The 19,844-nt window shown below is 43.1% G+C and overlaps 1 protein-coding gene across 1 annotated transcript in view; it reads right to left on the reverse strand.

Annotated features, from left to right (window-relative positions):
• The window catches only part of Tdc2 (Tyrosine decarboxylase 2), a 412,190-nt gene that overhangs the window by 98,697 nt on the left and 293,649 nt on the right, over window positions 1-19,844 (reverse strand). The window lies entirely within an intron of this gene.

Here is a 19,844-nt window from a genome sequence, read left to right on the forward strand (position 1 = left end):
CTTTGAGGGTGGAAGGCTTTGAAGCCGCCCTGAATTACGATGTTCAACTGTTGGTTATTGATATCCTAACGGTTTTCTACACGTAGAACAGAAAAGAATCTTGCTAGTTGTTTTACGTCGCACCGACACAGATAGGTCTTACGGCGACGATGGGACAGGAAAGGGCTAGGAGTGGGAAGGAAGCGGCCGTGGCCTTAATTAAGGTACAGCCCCAGCATTTGCCTGGCGTGAAAATGGGAAACCACGGAAAACCATTTTCAGGGCTGCCGACAGTGGGGTTCGAACCTACTATCTCCCGAATACTGGATACTGGCCGCACTTAAGCGACTGCAGCTATCGAGCTCGGTCAGAAAAGAATCAATTTCACTCTAATTAAATAAAGTTATGTCGAGTCCAGTCCTCGAAGTTTACACTGAGTCGTAATACTCACATTTAGTCCAGTATTTGCATTGAGAAAGAACTTGAAGTATGTTTATTTACGTAAAAACTGGCACACATCAATAACACGTTTGTACACATTCACTGCCACCTCGATCTCTCTACGCAGTTCATTGATAGGAAGAGGAATTTCTCAAAGCCACGGAGAATTCATTCCAAATTTTAACTATAATTAAATACAAAGTCACCATCAAAACGTATGCTACAAAAGATATTCGGATTGAATTCACATACGTCTAGTCCACGAGAATGTTGACCACGATGATCCTAGCTCCTGATACAAAACAACAATAACGTAATACAGGTGATGTGCTGACAGTTATTATTGTTCTTCTTCTTCTCCTTCTTCATATTATTATTATTACATATTATAATATTATTATTATTATTATTATTATTATTATTATTATTATTATTATTATTATTATTATTATTATGCCGAATGAAATAGCTACGCAGTATGGGGCGTGCGGACATGAGCTTACATTTGGCAGATTGGGGCTTCGATTCCCGCCATCAGCATCATGAATATGGTTTTCCGTGGTTCACCGTTTTCACACCAGACCCCTTACTTAAGGCCACAGCCACTTCTTTCCCATTCCTAGCCCTTTCCTACCCCATCGTAACCATAAGACATATGTGTGTCGGTGCGACAAAAAAGCAACTTGTAAAAATAAAATAAAAATCTTACTCTGTTTACACTATTATTTTTAAAATCGTAAAATCCTGATCCGTTTTTTATGTTTCTAGAATGCTCCACTTATTAAGTCCCCGCTTCAGTATAACGTAGATTACTTTGATGATGGTTTCTTAGAAAATGCTGCTGAGAAAACCAGTATGTATTCAGTGGTTACAACAGGGAAATCACTTCAAACAAATGCAGTAGAAATCAAATCTTTTTTGGAATTTTTTACAAATGGCTTTACGTCGCACCGACACAGATAGGTCTTATGGCGACAATGGGATAAGAAAGGCCTAAGAGTGGGAACGAAGCAGCCGTGGCCTTATTTAAGGTACAACCCCAGCATTTGCCTGGTGTGAAAATGGGAAACCACGGAAAACCATCTTCAGGGCTGCCGACAATGGGGTTCGAACCCACAATCTTCCGGATGTAAGCTCACAGCTGTGCGCCCCTAGCCACACAGCCAACTTGCCCGGTTGGGATTAATTTATATATAGGGTATATTATACAGATGTATCAGAACCATATCGACAAAAAAAATAATCAGGAATGCTATTCGTGTTGTGTTTAGAACGATGATGCAATCGGATTGGCGGAGAAAATTATTCTTTTCGAGAAAATGAAGTTATTGACAAACTCGCCGTATTTGCCATGCCAGAGAGCCAGCCACTGTCGTGCTTCAGGGCGGGAGGGGAAGTGGAGATAACGCTCCGCGCGTAGGCACAAGTTTCTTCGTTCGACTCGCACAGGATTGTTCTTGTCTCTTAAAGCCAACATCCCCAGTAACTGCACACACAGTACAAGAACACACGGTAATTAAGACAAACTTGTCAGTCAAGGAATGCAACTGATCGTTTCCCCTCTCGTTTGTTTGTCGCAGTAATGTTATTTATTATTTAACATGCTCGAAGATGCAACGCTACCGCCCTATGATCGTGTATTCCTCACTCACAACATTGTAAATGGAATGAAATACTGAACAAAGGAAACATTATGCCGAATGGTCTGATTAGAGTAATGTTCAATATGCCCCCTCCTACTTCGATGCACAGTTCACAACGGTGTAATAGTGACCTTTGGACTCTGTTCAGGATGTGTGGTGTGTCGCGAACGACCTGGAAAGCTGCCTGTATTCTCGGTACATCTTTTCTTTCTACGCTGTTCGCATAGTAGTCGGTTTGTGCAGAACGAACTGCACACTGCCTACTGGGGCTGGGAAGCGAACGAGAACTTGTACATTCGCACCGAGCATTAGCTCTGTCTCCCACTTCCGCTACGTTCCCTTTCCTCCTATCACGCACAACAACAGGCAGCGGCTTGTGCTCTGGCATAGCAAATACGACAAGTTCGTCAATTTGAATCTCGCGCCCAGAAGTAAAAAATGTAACCTCATTTTCCCGAAAAGAATTATTTTCTCCACCAATCCGATTGCATCGTCGTTCATAACATAACACGAAGAGCATCCCTGATTTTTTTTCGGTATATTTCCGATACCCCTGTACATCCCGGACTGTCGATGTATTGGCAGAAGGGTATGGAGTTAAAACTCGTCAGCCCCCAAATGTCGAGAGACAAATTTTTCGCCCTTAATAAGAATACACACTTAGTGGATACTGTAAGAAAACCACCTGATTCAGAAACAAATGCTTTGTAGAAAATATAGCTTATGATTGACTGCGTGCTTGATGACGAAAAGGAACTATGGAAAGTGCTCAGTCGTCGAGAAGATGAAACCGTTCACTGGGAGATGCAAGTTAAACAGTTTTTTTGAAAACAATCCACGGCCTGTAGGCTTGAAGAACTTCACGTTAACGTCATCTTGTGGCATGCTTCTGATTTTGAGGTGTATCAGGGGAAATGAACACCACTCCCTCAGAGAGAACTAGGCCTGGAGCCGTCAGTTGTGGTGTGCTTAGTACAGTCCTTGCCAGCCGGTAGTTTTATCTACTTTGATTGCTACCTTACCACCATTCCCCTGCTGCAGTATTTGTGTAAGAAAGGTATTGGAGCAATAGGGGCAATATTAGTAAACAGGGTCAGAGATCTGAAAGCTCAGTGGGGAAAAAATGAACAGGGGTGACAACCAAGAGTACGTGAGGAGTGACGACAAGGTGAAACCGTAGTAGTGGAGTGGAAAAACACTCAGGAAGTACTTATGGTTTCTACAAGTTCCGGTATAAGACCTGAGAAGAAAATAATTTTTTTTCTAGTTGCTTTACGTCGCACCGACACAGACAGGTCTTATGGCGACGATGGGACAGGAAAGGGCTAGGAGTGGGAAGGAAGCGGCCGTGGCTTAATTAAGGTACAGCCCCAGCATTTGCCTGGTGTGAAAATGGGAAACCACGGAAAACCATTTTCAGTGCTGCCTACAGTGGGGTTCGAACCTACTATCTCCCGAATACTGGATACTGGCCGCACTTAATCGACTGCAGCTATCAAGCTCGGTGAGAAGAAAATAAAGCGGTGGCCCAAGACTGATAGCAAGTACATTGAAGATGGCTGCCCATCTGGTATCTGCAGGTACGACCAATGCATGGGCGGACTTAACGTCTGCAACCAACAAACCGAGTCTGATCTTGCTTCAGGACCAGAAAGTGGACATTAAAGATCATTATACACTTTCTTGATCTAGTCACTGTTAACAGCTGGATGGCATATAGAGAAGATTGCTTGAAAAATAGGAAGAAAAGAAGAGAAATCAAAGATCATATACAGTTGCGCATGGCAGTAGGTGAACCTCGTCTAGCTAGTCTGAATGAAAACGAAAATGATGGTGATACGCAGAAATCCACTGCTCTTCCAAAGAAGTGCAGGATCTATACTCCTTCACCAATAACTGGGTTGGACAAAAGATTTGATGGATTAGACCACTGGTCAACAATAGGTAACCTCACTTCTCTAAGATTTTGTCGACCTGAAGGAAGCAAAAGTAGAACGGAAACTCGCGGTGAAAAGTGTGGTATTTACCTGTGCCTCTCCAAGGAAAAGAACTGTTTAAAAAAAAAAAATGTTGCATGCACGTGGGTAATGTTCAGAAAGGAATTGAAAGAAAGAAAATATAACATCTGACAGGACTTTTTTTTTATACGAACTGTTTCAATGCTCTTAAAAATATTAGTAGTATATAAAATTTTCATGTCATAATTTGGTATTCCATTCGCAAAGAATTAGTTATTAGAGCCATTAGAAGAATTTTATTCCGCCTGTGTGGTGTAGTGGTTAGTGTCATTAGCTGCCACCCCCGGAGGCACGGGTTCGATTCCCGGCTCTGCCACGAAATTTGAAAAGTGGTACGAGGGCTGGAACTGGGTCCACTCAGCCTCAGGAGGACAACTGAGTAGAGGGGGGTTCGATTTCCACCTCAGCCATCCTGGAAGTGGCTTTCCGAGGTTTCCCTCTTCTTCTCCAGGCAAATGCCGGGATGGTACCTAACTTAAGGCCACGGCCACTTCCATCCCTCTTCCTTGTCTATCTCCTTCAATCATCACATCCCCCACCGAGGCCCCTGTTAAGCATTGCAGGTGTGGCCGCCTGGGTGAGGTACTGGTCATCCTCCCCAGTTGTATCCACCGATCCAATGTCTCACGCTCCAGGACACTGCCCTTGAGGCGGTAGAGGTGGGATCCCTCGCTGAGTCCGAGGGAAAAGCCAACCCTGGAGGGTAAGCAGATTAAGAAGTAAAGAAAGAAAGAAAGAAAGAAAGAAAGAAAGAAGAATTTTAACAATTTTGTGTCATATAATGGGGAAATTGCTCAATAAATTCCTAACCAGCATGATTGTGCTGGTACCATTCCGGCAAAACTATGGCAGATGGAAATATTAAGTGTTTTTTCTCTCCTTTAGGCCTTATATCTTACATACCAAATATGTAATTATCTTTCTGAATATATTTACCCCAGGGTTGGTTTTTCCCTCGGACTCTGCGAGAGATTCCACCTCTGCCACCTCAAGGGCAGTGTCCTGGAGCGTGAGATTTGGAGTCGGGGATACAATTTGGGAGAAGGACCAGTACCTCGCGCAGACGGCCTCACCTGCTATGCTGAACAGGGGACTAGTGGGGGATGGGAAGTTTGGAAGGGATAGACAAGGAAAAAGAAAGGAAGCGGCCGTGGCCTTAAGTTAGGTAACATCCCGGCATTTGCCTGGAGGAGAAGTGGAAAACCACTGAAAACCACTTCGAGGATGGCTGAAGGGGGAATCGATCCCCCACCCTCTACTCACTTGACCTCCCGAGGATGAGTGGACCCCTTTCCAGCCCTCGTACCACTTTTCAAATTTCTTGGCAAAAACGGTAAGGTTTCTAGGTGGGAAAGGGATAAACTGCCTAAACCTCTCAAGAGTGACGTTGGAGAACAATATACCGAATGGTTCACCCACCCCTCCAATATAGTTTTATGCAAAACATGGCGCTTGAAATCATGTAGCGACATCCTTGGACCATATAACTGTGTTAATGTCTCGTGCCTCGTGACAGGGTGTAACGATGAGGGGAATCAATGCATAAAACTAGGTAACAGTGTATAATGTCGTAAACACCGAACCGGATGACGTATGTACGCTGCTCACGTTGTACCACCAGCAAGTTCCGAGCAGTGTAGCGTAGCGGATGTGCTTAGGCATTCGCCTAGCAATCGTCGGAATGGCCCTTCGGCGATTCCAATCCGGTATGGTGCAAGTATTTTTGCATCGGTATTATGTTTGAATACGTAAAAACAGGCCCGCGTTTGCCACATTCAAACAGTAGAACGACGCTGTTATTAATCTTGTGCCCAGCGCATACTGCGCTGGTTAGGGCCTGAATGTACTCTCTGGTGCCATTCGGCATGTTTTCCACAGAGGAATACGTAGACATGCTCCTCATTTATGGAGAAGCAAGACAAAACGCGTGCGAGGCACTACGTCTGTACCAGGAACGGTATCCCGACAGGCAACACCTGGCTGCTACGACATTCCGCCGTGTTGAAAGACGCCTAAGGACAACAGGCGAGATTTCTAAGCAGCCACCAGTCCGCGATAGGCCCGTTACATCGGGTGAAACAGAAGAGGCCGTTCTGGAGGCAGCTCGTAACAATCCACAGATCAGTAAAAGGGCGATTGCACAACAGGTGAACATAAGCCAGCCGTCCGTCTGGCGAATACTGCATGAGCATACCCAAACAATCATGGGCTACACCAAGAGCTCCATAGGCGGGATTTCGAAGCTCGCGTGGAGTTCTGCCGGTGACTATTAGACAGGCTGGACAAAGATGCAGCAATCGTATTGCATTACTTGTTCTCGGACGAATCACTCTTCCACAATATTGAGAACGTCAATCGCCACGACATGCACTATTGGAATCCGGACAATCCTCGCTGCGTGCGACAGGCAGCCCATCAAGTACGATGGGGGAGTGTATGTGTGGTGTGGAACGTTGGGGGTCGCCTGATTGGACCTTATTTCTTTGAGGGCCATTGGATGGGCCCACGCTACCGCCACGTTCTGCGTCAGGAACTCCCACTGCTGCTGGAGGATATGCCCTTGCACGATCGTTCGACGATGTGGTTGCTACAGGATGGAGCTCCGCCACATTTGACTTTGCCCGTTCGTAACTATCTGAACTAGGAACTGCGAGGGAAATTAATAGGACGAGGAGGCCCTGTTCCTTGGCCGGACGGATCACCATATTTAGCGCCATTAGACTTCTTCTTGTGGGGGAATTTGAAGAACGTCGTCTACACTCAAGCGCCGGAAAACTCCGACCAGCTCCGGCAACATATCATGGACGCCTGCCGAACAATTACACCTGGAATGCTTCCTCTGACTCGGGAACTGGGTGCTTTTGCTCGTCTTAATACACACCTTTTTTATACACATACGTACATCATACCACCAACAATCACTGATACACGTAACGGTGAACACATACCTCCACCGTCAGTTGACGTCAGGAAAAAGCACCAGGTCGTGAAACTGGGCCAAATTCACAAGTAGTGCGGAGTTCAAAGTTGTGGTTTTCCTAGTGCTCAGTTGGGTGTAATTACCCAATCCACTGAAGGCTTCTAAACCGCTAGAGTGAAAATAACCGGGCGAGTTGGCCGTGCGTGTAGAGGCGCGTGGCTGTGAGCTTGCATCCGGGAGATAGTAGGTTCGAATCCCACTATCGGCAGCCCTGAAAATGGTTTTCCGTGGTTTCCCATTTTCACACTAGGCAAATGCTGGGGCTGTACCTTAATTAAGGCCACGACCGCTTCCTTCCCACTCCTAGCCCTTCCCTGTCCCATCGTCGCCATAAGACCTATCTGTGTCGGTGCGACGTAAAACAACTATAAAAAAAAGAGTGAAAATATCACCGATACTATAAATGAACAAGGACAGCAAGCTGCTTCGCAGAGATATAACGCACACGCTCTCATCATTATAACAAGACGGGTGGGACGGACTCCTACTTAAAACAGAGACTAGCAGACTGAATGCTGAAATGCATAATATAATGAAGATATATGTATGTTCTTTCTTTCTTAATCCGTTTACCCTCCAGGGTAGTTTTTCTCTCGGACTCAGCGAGAGATCCCACCTCTACCGCCTCAAGGGCAGTGTCCTACAGCGTGAGACTTTGAGTCGGAGATATAACGGAAGGAGAAGGAGGGGAACTACGGAAAAACATTTCGAGGATGGCTGACGTGGGAATCGAACCCTCCTCTCCTCGTTTGACCTCCCGAGTGTCAGTGGACCCCCTTCCATTCCTCGTACCACTTTTCAAGTTTCGTGGCAGGGAAGGGAATTGAAGCCAGGCCACCGGGGGTGGCAGCTAATCACACTAAACACTACCCCACAGAGGCTAAATAAATAAATAAATAAATAAATAAATAAATAAATAAATAAATAAATAAATAAATAAATAAATAAATAAATAAATAAATAAATCATCATCATCATCATCATCATCAGTTTACCCTCCAGGTTCGGCTTTTCCTTCGGACTCAGCGAGGGATCCCACCTCTAACGCCTCAAGGGCAGTGTCCTGGAGCTTCAGACTCTTGGTCGGGGGATACAACTGGGGAGAATGACCAGTACCTCGCCCAGGCGGCCTCACCTGCTATGCTGAACAGGGGCCTTGTGGAGGGATGGGAAGATTGGAAGGGATAGACAAGGAAGAGGGAAGGAAGCGGCCGTGGCCTTAAGTTAGGTACCATCCCGGCATTCGCCTGGAGGAGAAGTGGGAAACCACGGAAAACCACTTCGAGGATGTCTGAGGTGGGAATCGAACCCACCTCTACTCAGTTGACCTCCCGAGGCTGAGTGGACCCCGTTCCAGCCCTCGTACCACTTTTCAAATTTTCGTGGCAGAGCCGGGAATCGAACCCGGACCTCCGGGGGTGGCAGCTAATCACGCTAACCACTACACCACAGAGGCGGACAATAAATAAATAAATAAATAAATAAATAAATAAATAAATAAATAAATAAATTTGTACAATTTTTAATCACTTGTTCTGATAAGGGAGTAACAACAGTGTGATCATGTAGTTAAACTTTGTTTGGTCTTACGCTTCAGCTGACTGAGAGTGATCTTGTCGTTGGCTTCGCTCCAAGGCGGGCGAGGTTCAAATAAGGGCCAATGCAGATACACTAGTATTTTGAAATGACAAGATACGTCGATTTGGTTCGGATTCCACATGAAGTTGTGTGGTTATTTGCTATTTTTATACTAAAAATAAGAATGTTCCTACGAACACCCACCAGACTGGTATCATTCTGTATGTATTTATCAATATTTATTGAGAAGATGACATCAAATTTTATTATATATCTATCTTGAGGGACTCTGGTTCGGGTACTTCTTTCTTTCTTAGTCCGTTTACTCTCCAGGGCTCAGAGGGGGATCCCACCTTTACCGCCTCAAGGGCAGTGTCCTGGAGAGTGGGACATTGAGTCGGGGGATACAACTGGGAGGGAGGTCCAATACCTCGCCCAGGTTGCCTCACCTGATACGCTGAATAGGGGCCTTGTGGGGGGATAGGAAGTTTGGAAGGGATAGGCAAGGAAAAGGGAAGGAAGCGGCCGTGGCCTTAAGTTAGTTCTAGGCATCGTACCACTTTTCAAATTTCGTGGCAGAGCCGGGAATCGAACCCGGTCCTCCGAGGACGGCAGCTAATCATACTAACCACTACACCACAGAGGCGAACTTCGTTCGGATACTACTGGGGCCAAATTCCAAAATAGACTACATTTTTAAGGAATGTTTTAAGTGTCTTCTCGCATGTTTGCAACCTTTGTGAATTCACATCAGGTTTGTAATATTACGGTTAGGATGGTATGATCAATACTGCTATCTGATTTCATCTGTTTGGCATTTCCTGTTTATTTCGGCAGGGCAAGGCAGACGGCACGTAACAGGAAATCATATCACAGGTGGGCGGCCCCCTACTAGCGTGTCGGAGGAACTCACCTGTGTCAGTGTAAGTTTAGAATTAATCTTTGCTTGAGTTTACTTCTCCGCTACTGTGGTGTAGCCTCTCACTCGACTGAACTATGTTCCATCACGCATTAGGATTGGTTGAGAGGACTGGAACGAGGTGTACTCAGCTCCGTCGTATCCATTTAATCTTCTGACAAATAACGGGATGGTTCCTAACATATAGGCCATAGCTATATCCATTCGAATCCTAGTACAGACACGTACATGACACTCGAGTGAGATTGACTTGGTAAATGTGGAACTATTTATAATGGGAGGCCAAACCAGAAGGATGTGGATTTGATACTCCGCCAGGAAGTCGAAATAATGGGAAACCAGTCTTCAACTTCCGGCACATGATTTTGGAGCTCATCAACCTGCACTAAAAACCAGTACCAAATTACTATAACTCCTGGAAGGAAAGGCGGCTGAGCATAGAGCCTGTCTATAGCAAGGTCACTTTACCTCCCACCGAGCTAGTTGCTAGCGCGGTTAGGGTTGCGTAGTGGTGAGCTTGCATGGGGGAGATGGTGGGTTCGAATCCTACCATCGTCAGCCCTGAAGATGGTTTCCCGTGGTTTCCAATTTCCACACCAGGAAAATGCTGGTATTGTACGTTAATTAAGGTGACCGTAGCTACCTTCCCAATTCTAGGCCCATCCCATCCCTCCGTCGCTGGAAACCTTTGACTTGTTTGTGTGACGTTAAACCAATAGGAAAAACTTTACATTCCACTTCATCAGGGACATTCGTAACCTGTGTTGGCATGACGCGGCGTGGTGGTCTAGCTACTCGATTCCTAATCCGACTCTCCCGGGTTCGAATCCTTGTGGTTTCGGCTGGGATTATCACAGAACCAGAAAATGATGGCAGTGTCAAATCTCCGGGCAAGTCCTAAATTGAGTCTGGATGCACTACCGAGCCCACATTAGCGCAGGAAGCGACGCTGAAGGTCAAAAAGAAAGTAAAGTGGCTACTTTCATTATTTCTTTACCTCGTTCAAAGGGCCTTATTGGCCTGTGGTGACCTGGAAAATTATTGCGATTACTTCAGTTACACGATAACGTTTATTCTATTGATGTACTCTATTTACAAGGAAGTAAAGTGTTAACTAATAATAATAATAATAATAATAATAATAATAATAATAATAATAATAATAATAATAATAATAATAATAATAATAAATATACATCTATTTCCGCGAAGGCCCATGGGTAGAAGGTGGGGATATTGCTAAAATAGGCGGAGTTTTTAAACAGAATGCCTTCATATATCATGTTGGGCAAAGAAGAAAAGCCAACCAAGTTGATTATAGAGGTGTATTGCCCACCAGTAAGTTCGTCTTAATACGAGAATGTTTGGTATGATTATTGTATCCTATAGATAGGTTCATAATTATTGGACTGCAGAAATTGATCCATCAGGAGACTGAAATGCCACAATGTGAAGGAAAAGCACTATATTTAGACAGAGTCATTGCAAGAAACGAAAACTGTCTACGTTTGACACCTGACTCATTCAACAACTTATTGAATTGTTCGTGGAAGAGATATAGAAACATGGCAAGATTGCAGCCAAAAAGTTGAGTAGGTCTATCATTCAGTACATTGAAAGTAATCTGCTGACATAGTGACATACAGCGAACACCAAAAATTAATTACGAAACGGGAAAGTATTAACTTACGAATGGAAAGAAATTATTTAATAAACAGCAGTTCTCGGAGAACGAACACCACAAAGTGGAAGAAGTCATAAAAGAAATACCAAACAGTTATTTTTTCGGAGTTGATGCTTATTTTGGAGGACTGCGGCAATATCTTGTACACGACTAGAGTCCAATGGCAGGATGTAAGTAACGAGTAGCACACATTCAGAAGTCTTATTTACTCCGCATTTCTCACACGTGCACAACCTTGAAATCGACGGCGCACTAGCGCCAGCGTCTTGGAAAGGTGTAGCATTCCAACTGATGAGTCAGTGCTACACTGGGGCGAAACGCTGGAAATTTCACGATTGAGAAAGCCTAAAGAATTAAAGAGCTTAAATGTTTTTAACCTTCAAAATGTTGGTAACGACATTACTATAAATCACTTGCATTAAGGTATGCACATAATGCCCTTTGTTATTATTTTAATCAGATTGATTTAGAAATCGACTAGCAGTTTCCCGCTGGCTCCGCCCGCAATGTACAAAGTAGGTATAAGGTGGTGTTCGTTACTATCCTTACGGATGTATTTGCAAAGTTTCAAGTTAATGATATAAAGCATATGATCTGCTGTGGTAATAGAATGTAACATTATGTCAACAAAACACTTGAAAATACATCACACAAAGAAATTGAATTAAATGTTCTTTGGAACAACACTACGCGCCGAACTTTTAAATAGTCCTTCAAAGATATTCGTTATGGAGACAAATGTACTCATAAATTTTCTCAGAATCTACAGATTTAAGTAGTTATTACCTCAAAAGAAAGCACTTGATTCACTGAGTGTTTTTAGACCAAAACGAACGGTGTACCTCAATTAGAACGAAAGATATGATTGTTTCAGTGAGAAAAAAATGTTGAAGAAATGAGACGTCAAATTGAATGTGCACTCATAACTTTCCACAGAATAAACCAATTTGAATAGTTAAGAGCTGAAATGAAATAGCTTGATCCACTGAGTGTTCTCACGTCGAAATGAACTCCGTACCGCAATTAGAACCAAAGATATGATTGCTTCAAAGATACAAAACATTAAAAAAATGAAATAATTTGAGGAAGGCGGAAGTTAAGTGACTGATAGTACCTGATGGCAAATCTGTGCATGAATACCTTTAATTTTAAAAATGAAGGAAATCGACCGATAGAATGGCCGGAATGACTGATTTTAGTTTTCATATTTTTTTAAATATATAGATAAGGATTGATGATATGAATAGTCTAACCGGAATGTGATCGGTCATCATCGTCAAGCAGAACTGATTTAAGGTATAGAAGACATTGCGGTGCTGGAACACGTGTTCGCCTGTGGGCAGAGTGATATGAACGCTTTCTTTCCCCAGAGAGCAGAATGAGGCGGCACGTCTTACAGCTGGTTCCCAAGAGTGTGGAGTGCGGCTATGAAAGGCTTTACTTTACAGGCTAATCACGAGTTCAGAAGACGTGGCAGTCTTCTTCATTGAGGTCACGCAGCTACCGCAACCACTCCTCGCTATATTTTGCAAGAGTTCCTTCATTTTTCCGCTGAACCAAGGAGAGCTGTGTGAGATGCCAAGTCATGGTGGCAAAAGCCTGGAAGGATATGGGTTTAGTTCATTGCTAGGAAGTCGAGAAATGTATTGTTTTTAGAGAGGTTCATGGCTTTAGCCTATTGTAAAAGCGAGAAACTGTTTAATTCCTGGGTGTAATGTGGGATAGACATAGGATAACCACTCACAGTTAGTGAAATAATAATTCTTGCACTTCTCCCAGGGCTACCATGAAGTTTCGCTTGCTTTTGGAGTTTATGTACAGTAGTTTCAAGAAGTATTCGTCTGTGAACCAATCAAGTTTTCAGCTTAAATATTACGTCATAACATGTAATAATATAACGATGGAAATATAATTTCATAATTGGTAGGTTCGAATCCCACCGTCGGCCGCCCTGAAGATGGTTTTCCGTCGTTTCCCATTTTCACACCAGAAAAATGTATCTTAACTAAGGTCATGGCCGCCACGCCGCCGGAAACCGTCAATGTGTTAGTGCGACGTTAAACCACAATAAACAAATAAATAAATAAATAAATAAATAAATAAATAAATAAATAAATAAATAAATAAATAAATAAATAAATAAATAAATAAATAAATAATCTCAAAAACGGAATAGTGTTTACGATAAACTACATTTTACGTCACTGTTCTCAGGTTAGTTAAAAATAGTAACAAACAGAGAACTTTCATCCTTTGTCTGATGCAGTAACACAAATACTATAGACTAGCCAATAATTCAGACGTTGCAGATACAGATTTATTACTGCAAGGGCAATTTACTGAGGGTAGCACAAAGCGTAGGGAAGAATGGGATGAAATAGCAAGCAAATAACAAAGAAGAATTGGATTATAAGTGGGTCAGTTTAAAGTATAAACAAATAAGTGAAATTGTCTGAAGGCCCATAATAACAGAATTATGGAATATAGATGTAATAAAACAAAAATAAGTACCACCACGCTCCAAGAAATAGGACTCCACCCATCTTGACTTTGGAAGAAAAGAAGCTACTTGTCAGAAAGTTTTAAACCAATTATAAAAAGCAAAGTGCACCGGCTATTCAAGCAGAGGTCGCGAATGAATTAGGATATATGGTTTCAGAGAATGGAGTAAGAAATGCCTTTACGATGCTGACTTTCATAGGCAAACATCCTTTAGAATGCCATATATAAACAAAGCAAATAGAAGGAAGAGACGTACACGCAAAAGACAAGAGAAATATGAACTGTGAGTGGCCTTCATGGATGACAGTAAATTTATTTGTGTGGCAGTGTGGGGAACAGAACCAGTGAGATAGGAGAAAGGAACTTGACTGCTATTGACAAATTTTAGCTGGGGTCTAAAGGATCTTTTTGTCAAAAGTGCGGAAGAAGTGCCTGACTGGGGAACATATTTTTACCCGGTATAGCGACTCTAGGCACAGGGCTTCTAATACCAGGATGTGACTACTGTATAATACTCCACATTATATATAGATCCCACACCAGTCTCATAAAATCAAAACAACAAGATCCATTTACAACAACAATGATAAAAGGCAACTTTATTGTAAAAGTGGCGTTAAATTTTAAAAAATCACGACAGAAAATTTGATGAAATCGATGTTAAGAAGACTGTCAGAGGTGATTAAATGGAAAGGCTGTGCTAAGAAATATTGAACTCGAAAATCAGTGTTGAAATAGTTAGAAGAAAACACAAACGGCCGCATTCAAAACTGTTATGTTTTGTTTTGTCAATAAACACGGAAAAGCATTCAGTTTGTTTGTTTCCCTTGTGAAAAATTACGATTTATTAAAATTAGAAATCCGTACCACCATGTCTGAACCTGTTTTTTCCTGTAGGTAAGTAATCATATATTGTGTTGTGTTGGTGCGACAAATATTTCTTGGAGTCACTGTAGTTCATATTTCTTCTTGTAAGCTGCTAGTATAGACCACCTCCACCAACTCAAGCCACACAGCCACTTGCTCGGTACTTTTATTAGTTGTTTTAGCGTATAGCTTTTAGTGCTGCGAGTGTCCAAGGACATGTTCGGTAGCCGTTTTTCCTTGTACATTCTCTGGAGATGAGCTGGGTTTTTATTTGTGTGTGGCTTAACGTCGCACTGACATATCCAAGGTTTTCAGCGATGGAAGGATGGGAAAGATAGCAGCCGTGACCTTTAAGGTACAGCACCATCAGCATTTGCCTGGCGTGATAATGGGAAAACACCCTCAGGGCTGTTGACGGTGTCATTGAACCCAAGCAAGCTCACAGTTACGCGGCCATGTGATACTACGGGCTATCTCCCATCCTGGCCATTTGCCTGCAGTTGAAAATGGGAAATCAGGGAAAGCCATCTCGAGGATGGCCGACGGAAGATTCGAACTCACCTGTCTCCTGAGCACAGACTGGTAACCATAACTGATCATACCGCAAAGCACTGAGCTAATCTGTTCGGTACCGGGCGAGTTGGCCGTGCGGTTAGGGGCGGGCAGCTGTGAGCTTGCATCCGGGTGATAGTGGCTTCGAACCCCACTGTACCGAGCTCGATAGCTTTAGTCGCTTAAGTGCGGCCAGTATCCAGTATTCGGGAGATAGTAGGTTCGAACCCCACTGTCGGCAGCCCTGAAAATGGTTTTCCGTGGTTTCCCATTTTCACACCAGGCAAATGCTGGGGCTGTACCTTAATTAAGGCCACGGCCGCTTCCTTCCCACTCCTAGCCCTTCCCTGTCCCATCGTCGCCATAAGACCTATCTGTGTCGGTGCGACGTAAAGCAACTAGCAAAAAAAAAAAAAAAAAAAGAAAAAAGAAAAAAAAAGAACCCTACTGTCGGCAGCCCTGAAGGTGCTTTTCCGTGATTTCCCATTTTCATACCAGACAAATGCTGGGGCTGTACCTTTATTAAGACCACAGCCGCTTCCTTCCCACTCCTAGGCCTTTCCTATTCCCTCGTCGCCGTAAGACCTATCTGTGTCGGTGCGACGTAAAGCAAAATAGTTAAAAAAGCATAAAGCTGTTCGGTAATTTTATGTTACTTGAAACTGTTTCATTCAGCCCATCTAAGAATCTAATATGACATTTACCTCTGTTCTGTTTCACAAAGCCATTGGGTAGGTTACGCGCACATAAGAAGAACCAAACCAAGCCCCATGGCGCAACAGTCCAGATATGCTATGGTCTACCAAGCAACCGTTGCTCAGCCTGAAGTGGTGCAGTTTACGAGGTGTCGTGTGGTCGGTACGACGAATCCTCTCGGCCGTTATTCTTCGCTTTCTAGACCGGGACCGCTATCTCACCGTCAGTTAGCTCCTTAATTGTAATGACGTAGGCTGAGTGAACCTCGAACCTGCCCTCAAATCCAGGTAAAAATTCCTTACTTTGCCGGGAATCGAACCGGGGTCCTCCGGGTAACAGGCAGCCACGCTAACCCTACATCGCGGGGCCGTCAGGTTCCGCACTCAATGATGACGAAACGTGTAAATAACAAGGGTATTCCTTCAGTTGCTGTCGATTTTAAGTCTCCGTTGATCGAGCCCTGTTTCGTAACGCCACTGTCAAGGGTGAGCACATCTGCCTTTGACTTCACGGTTCACAACAATTGGCTTTATATCACACCGATATAAGTAGGTCTTACGGCGACGATGGGATAGAAAGGGCTAGAAGTGGGAAGAAAGCGACCGTGGTTTTAATTAAGGTACAGATTCAGCATTTGCATGGCGCGAAAATGGGAAACCACGGAAAACCATCTTCAAGACTGCCGACGGTGGGGTTCAAATCCTCCTCTCCAGAATTCAAGCTGTAAAGAGGTTTTAACTGTAACTGAATGCCACACCTCTCTGCTACACAACCTTACACCACTCCTGAAACCTCAACAAGCAGCTGTACCAAGGTTCAACAATTTAACATTTTACACCGAATACAAATAAAAGGTGACCGCCACGCTCACTCATGAACAAGGGAATATTAGGAGACATCCAGAAAACGAAATTCTGCCCTGAAGAGGAGTTCTTTAACGTCCTACTGAAATGGCAAGTTTGGAGTTCTACGTGACTATAAATCTATTGTCTTAAGTCATACGATGTACAATCTTATGTGAAATCCGAATCACTTGAACTTGAGTTACGATTTTGGAAATCTCGGTTATATTAACCGAAATTCGAATTGCGGTCAACTCTTAAATGTATATGAATGGATGAATGAATGATTTAATAGAATTCGTTCTCAACTGAGACATTTGGTAATGTACCATTGGGAGCTGGAGTGGCAGGCCACCCCTCTTTCAAGTAAGCTGAGAACGATTTAAGGAACTACTGAGGTATTGAAGTTTTTCGGAGAGAAGCAATCGTCTTGGGATGGGCGATGGTATACCACCACACTCTTACTTACTGATGTGTACTTGCGGCTGTCATCTGACCGTAGTACACATCCTTAACGGAGTGCGCGGACGTGGCCGATCTGCACCGTAGTACCATCTCCCTCATGTTGCGAGATGACGTGCAGTAAGTAGACCCCTTCCTTCGTTTTACGAGTAAAAATGGCTTGTTTTATCGTGTTTAAAAGCGAAGCATCTATTTGTTTTAATTTGTATGTTATTATTAAGTAATTTTATTCTATTGACGATGTTAGTATTTATCCTTGTGTATTTTTAATATGTTCTCTATTTTAACCTTTGGTTTTATTGAAATATACTATTTCACTTTAAAGGTAATGCCTTAATCAATTTTATTACATATATTTTCCTCCCCTGCGAACCATGTGACCTTGCCACGGTGAGGAGGCTTGCGTGTCTCAATGAAGCAGATAGCAAAGCCGTGGGTGAAACCATATCGGATGGGTATATGTCGAGAGACCTGACTAACGAATGGCTCATCGAAAAGGGGGTAGCAGCCTTTCCAAAGTTGCAAGGGAGGCAGATTAGATGATTCATTGATATGGCCTTAGCTGTGTTGATACTGGTACACGGCTGAAAGCAATGGTAAAGTACAGCCGTAACTAACCCCCGATGACATGCAGCTCTTTCTGTATGAATGATGTACTGATCATGGCTTGTTCCCGGATAAAATACTCCGGAGGTAAAATAGTTCCACATTCGGATCTCCGGGTGGGGACTACAAGAGAGGGGGCTGTCATCAGCAAGATGGGTACTGACATTCTGCAAGTCGGAGCGTGGAATATTAGACGTTTGAATTGTTGTGGTAGGTTAGAAAATCTGAAAAGGAAGATGGATAGACTAAAGTTAGATGTAGTTGGTTTAAGAGAAGTACATTGGCAGGAAGAGACGGATTTATGGTCAGGCGGGTATAGAATTTACAACACAAAATTAAACAGGGGATATGGAGGAGTTAGTTTAATAATGCATAAGAAAGTAGGGCAGCACGTAAGCTACAACGACCGGCATAGTGAAAAGATTGTTGTTATCAAGATAGACACCAAACCATTGCCAACCGCAATAGTGCAATATGCCTACTAGTTCAGCACATGATGAAGAAATCGAAGGAATGTATGACGAGATAGAAGATTTAATACAAATGTAAAAGGTGACGAGGATCTAATTGTGATGGGAGACAGGAATGCAGTGATAAGCCATGGAAGAGAAGGTAATACAGAATGAGAATATGGATTGGGACAAATGAGTGAAAGAGGAACTCGGCTGGTTGAATTCTGCACTGATCATAATTTAGTCCTTGCTAATACTTGGTTCAAACAATACAAACGACGACTGTATACGTGGACGAGACCTGGACACTGGAAGGTATCAAATAGACTACATTATGATTAGTCATAGATTCAGAAACCAGGTGTTGGATTAAAAAAGCTTCCCAGGAGCAGTCGTGGACTACGATCACAACTTGCTGCCAAAGGTGCCATCTGAAGTTGAGTAAATTGAAGAAAGGAAAAATGCAATGAGATGGAATATAGACAAGTGGAAAGAAAAGAGTGTAAGGGAATATTTCAAGGAACACGTTGCACAAGGACTAGATAAGAAGGATGAAGGAAACACAATAGAGGAAGAATGGACAGTCGTGAAGAATGAGGTCAGTAAGGGAGAAAGGAAAAATCACCTAAGGATCAATGGATAACTCAGGAGATACTAGGCCTGATTGATGAACGACGGAAATACAAGAATGCAAAAATTAAGAGGGCAGAAAAGAATACAGGCGATTAAAAATGAAGTGGAAAGAAAGTGCAGGGCAGCTAAGGAAGAATGGCTCAAGGAGAAGTGCAAGGATGTTGAAGGTTGTATGGTCCTAGGAAATGTGGATGCTGCATACAGGAAAATCAAGGAAACCTTTGGAGAAAGGAAAACTAGGTGTATTAATATTGAGTGCTCAGACGGAAAGCCACTTCCGGGGAAGGAAGAAAAACCAGAAAGATGGCAGGAATATATCCAACAGTCGCATCAAAGCAAAGACGTAGATGATATGGTTCTGGAACTAGAAGAAACTGTTGATGCTGATGAAATGGGGGGACACAATTTTGAGGACAGAATTTGACACAGCTTTGAGAGACCTAAGTAGGTACAAGTCACCTGAAATTGATCACATTCGCTCAGAATTTCTGAGTGCCTCAGGAGAAACCGTCATGGCAAAGTCATTCCATTTAATGTGTAAGATGTATTAGACAGGATAAGCACCATCCTATTTTCGGCATAACGTTGTTATACTTATTCCTAAGAAATCCGGTGCTAACAAGTGTGGAAACTACCGCACCATTTGTTTAGTATCGCACGCCTGCAAAATTTTAACACGTATTATTTACAGGAGAATGGAAAGACAAATTGAAACTGATATGGGAGATGATCAATTTGTCTTCAGAAGAAATGTAGGAACACGTGAAGCAATCCTGACTTCACGTCTGATCCTAGAGGATCGAATTAAGAAGGACAAACCCACGTACATAGCGTTCGTAGATCTAGGAAAGGCATTCGATAACGTTGATTGGACCAAGTTATTTTGGTTATGCAGATGATCGGGATCAGATAGCGAGAACAAAGAATTATCTACAATCTGTATAAAAAAACCTGTCTGCAGTGATAAGAATCGAGGGCTTAGGAGAATAA

This window comes from Anabrus simplex, chromosome 2 (assembly GCF_040414725.1).
Source record: "Anabrus simplex isolate iqAnaSimp1 chromosome 2, ASM4041472v1, whole genome shotgun sequence".
In the NCBI taxonomy this organism is placed as follows: Eukaryota; Metazoa; Arthropoda; class Insecta; order Orthoptera; family Tettigoniidae; genus Anabrus; species Anabrus simplex.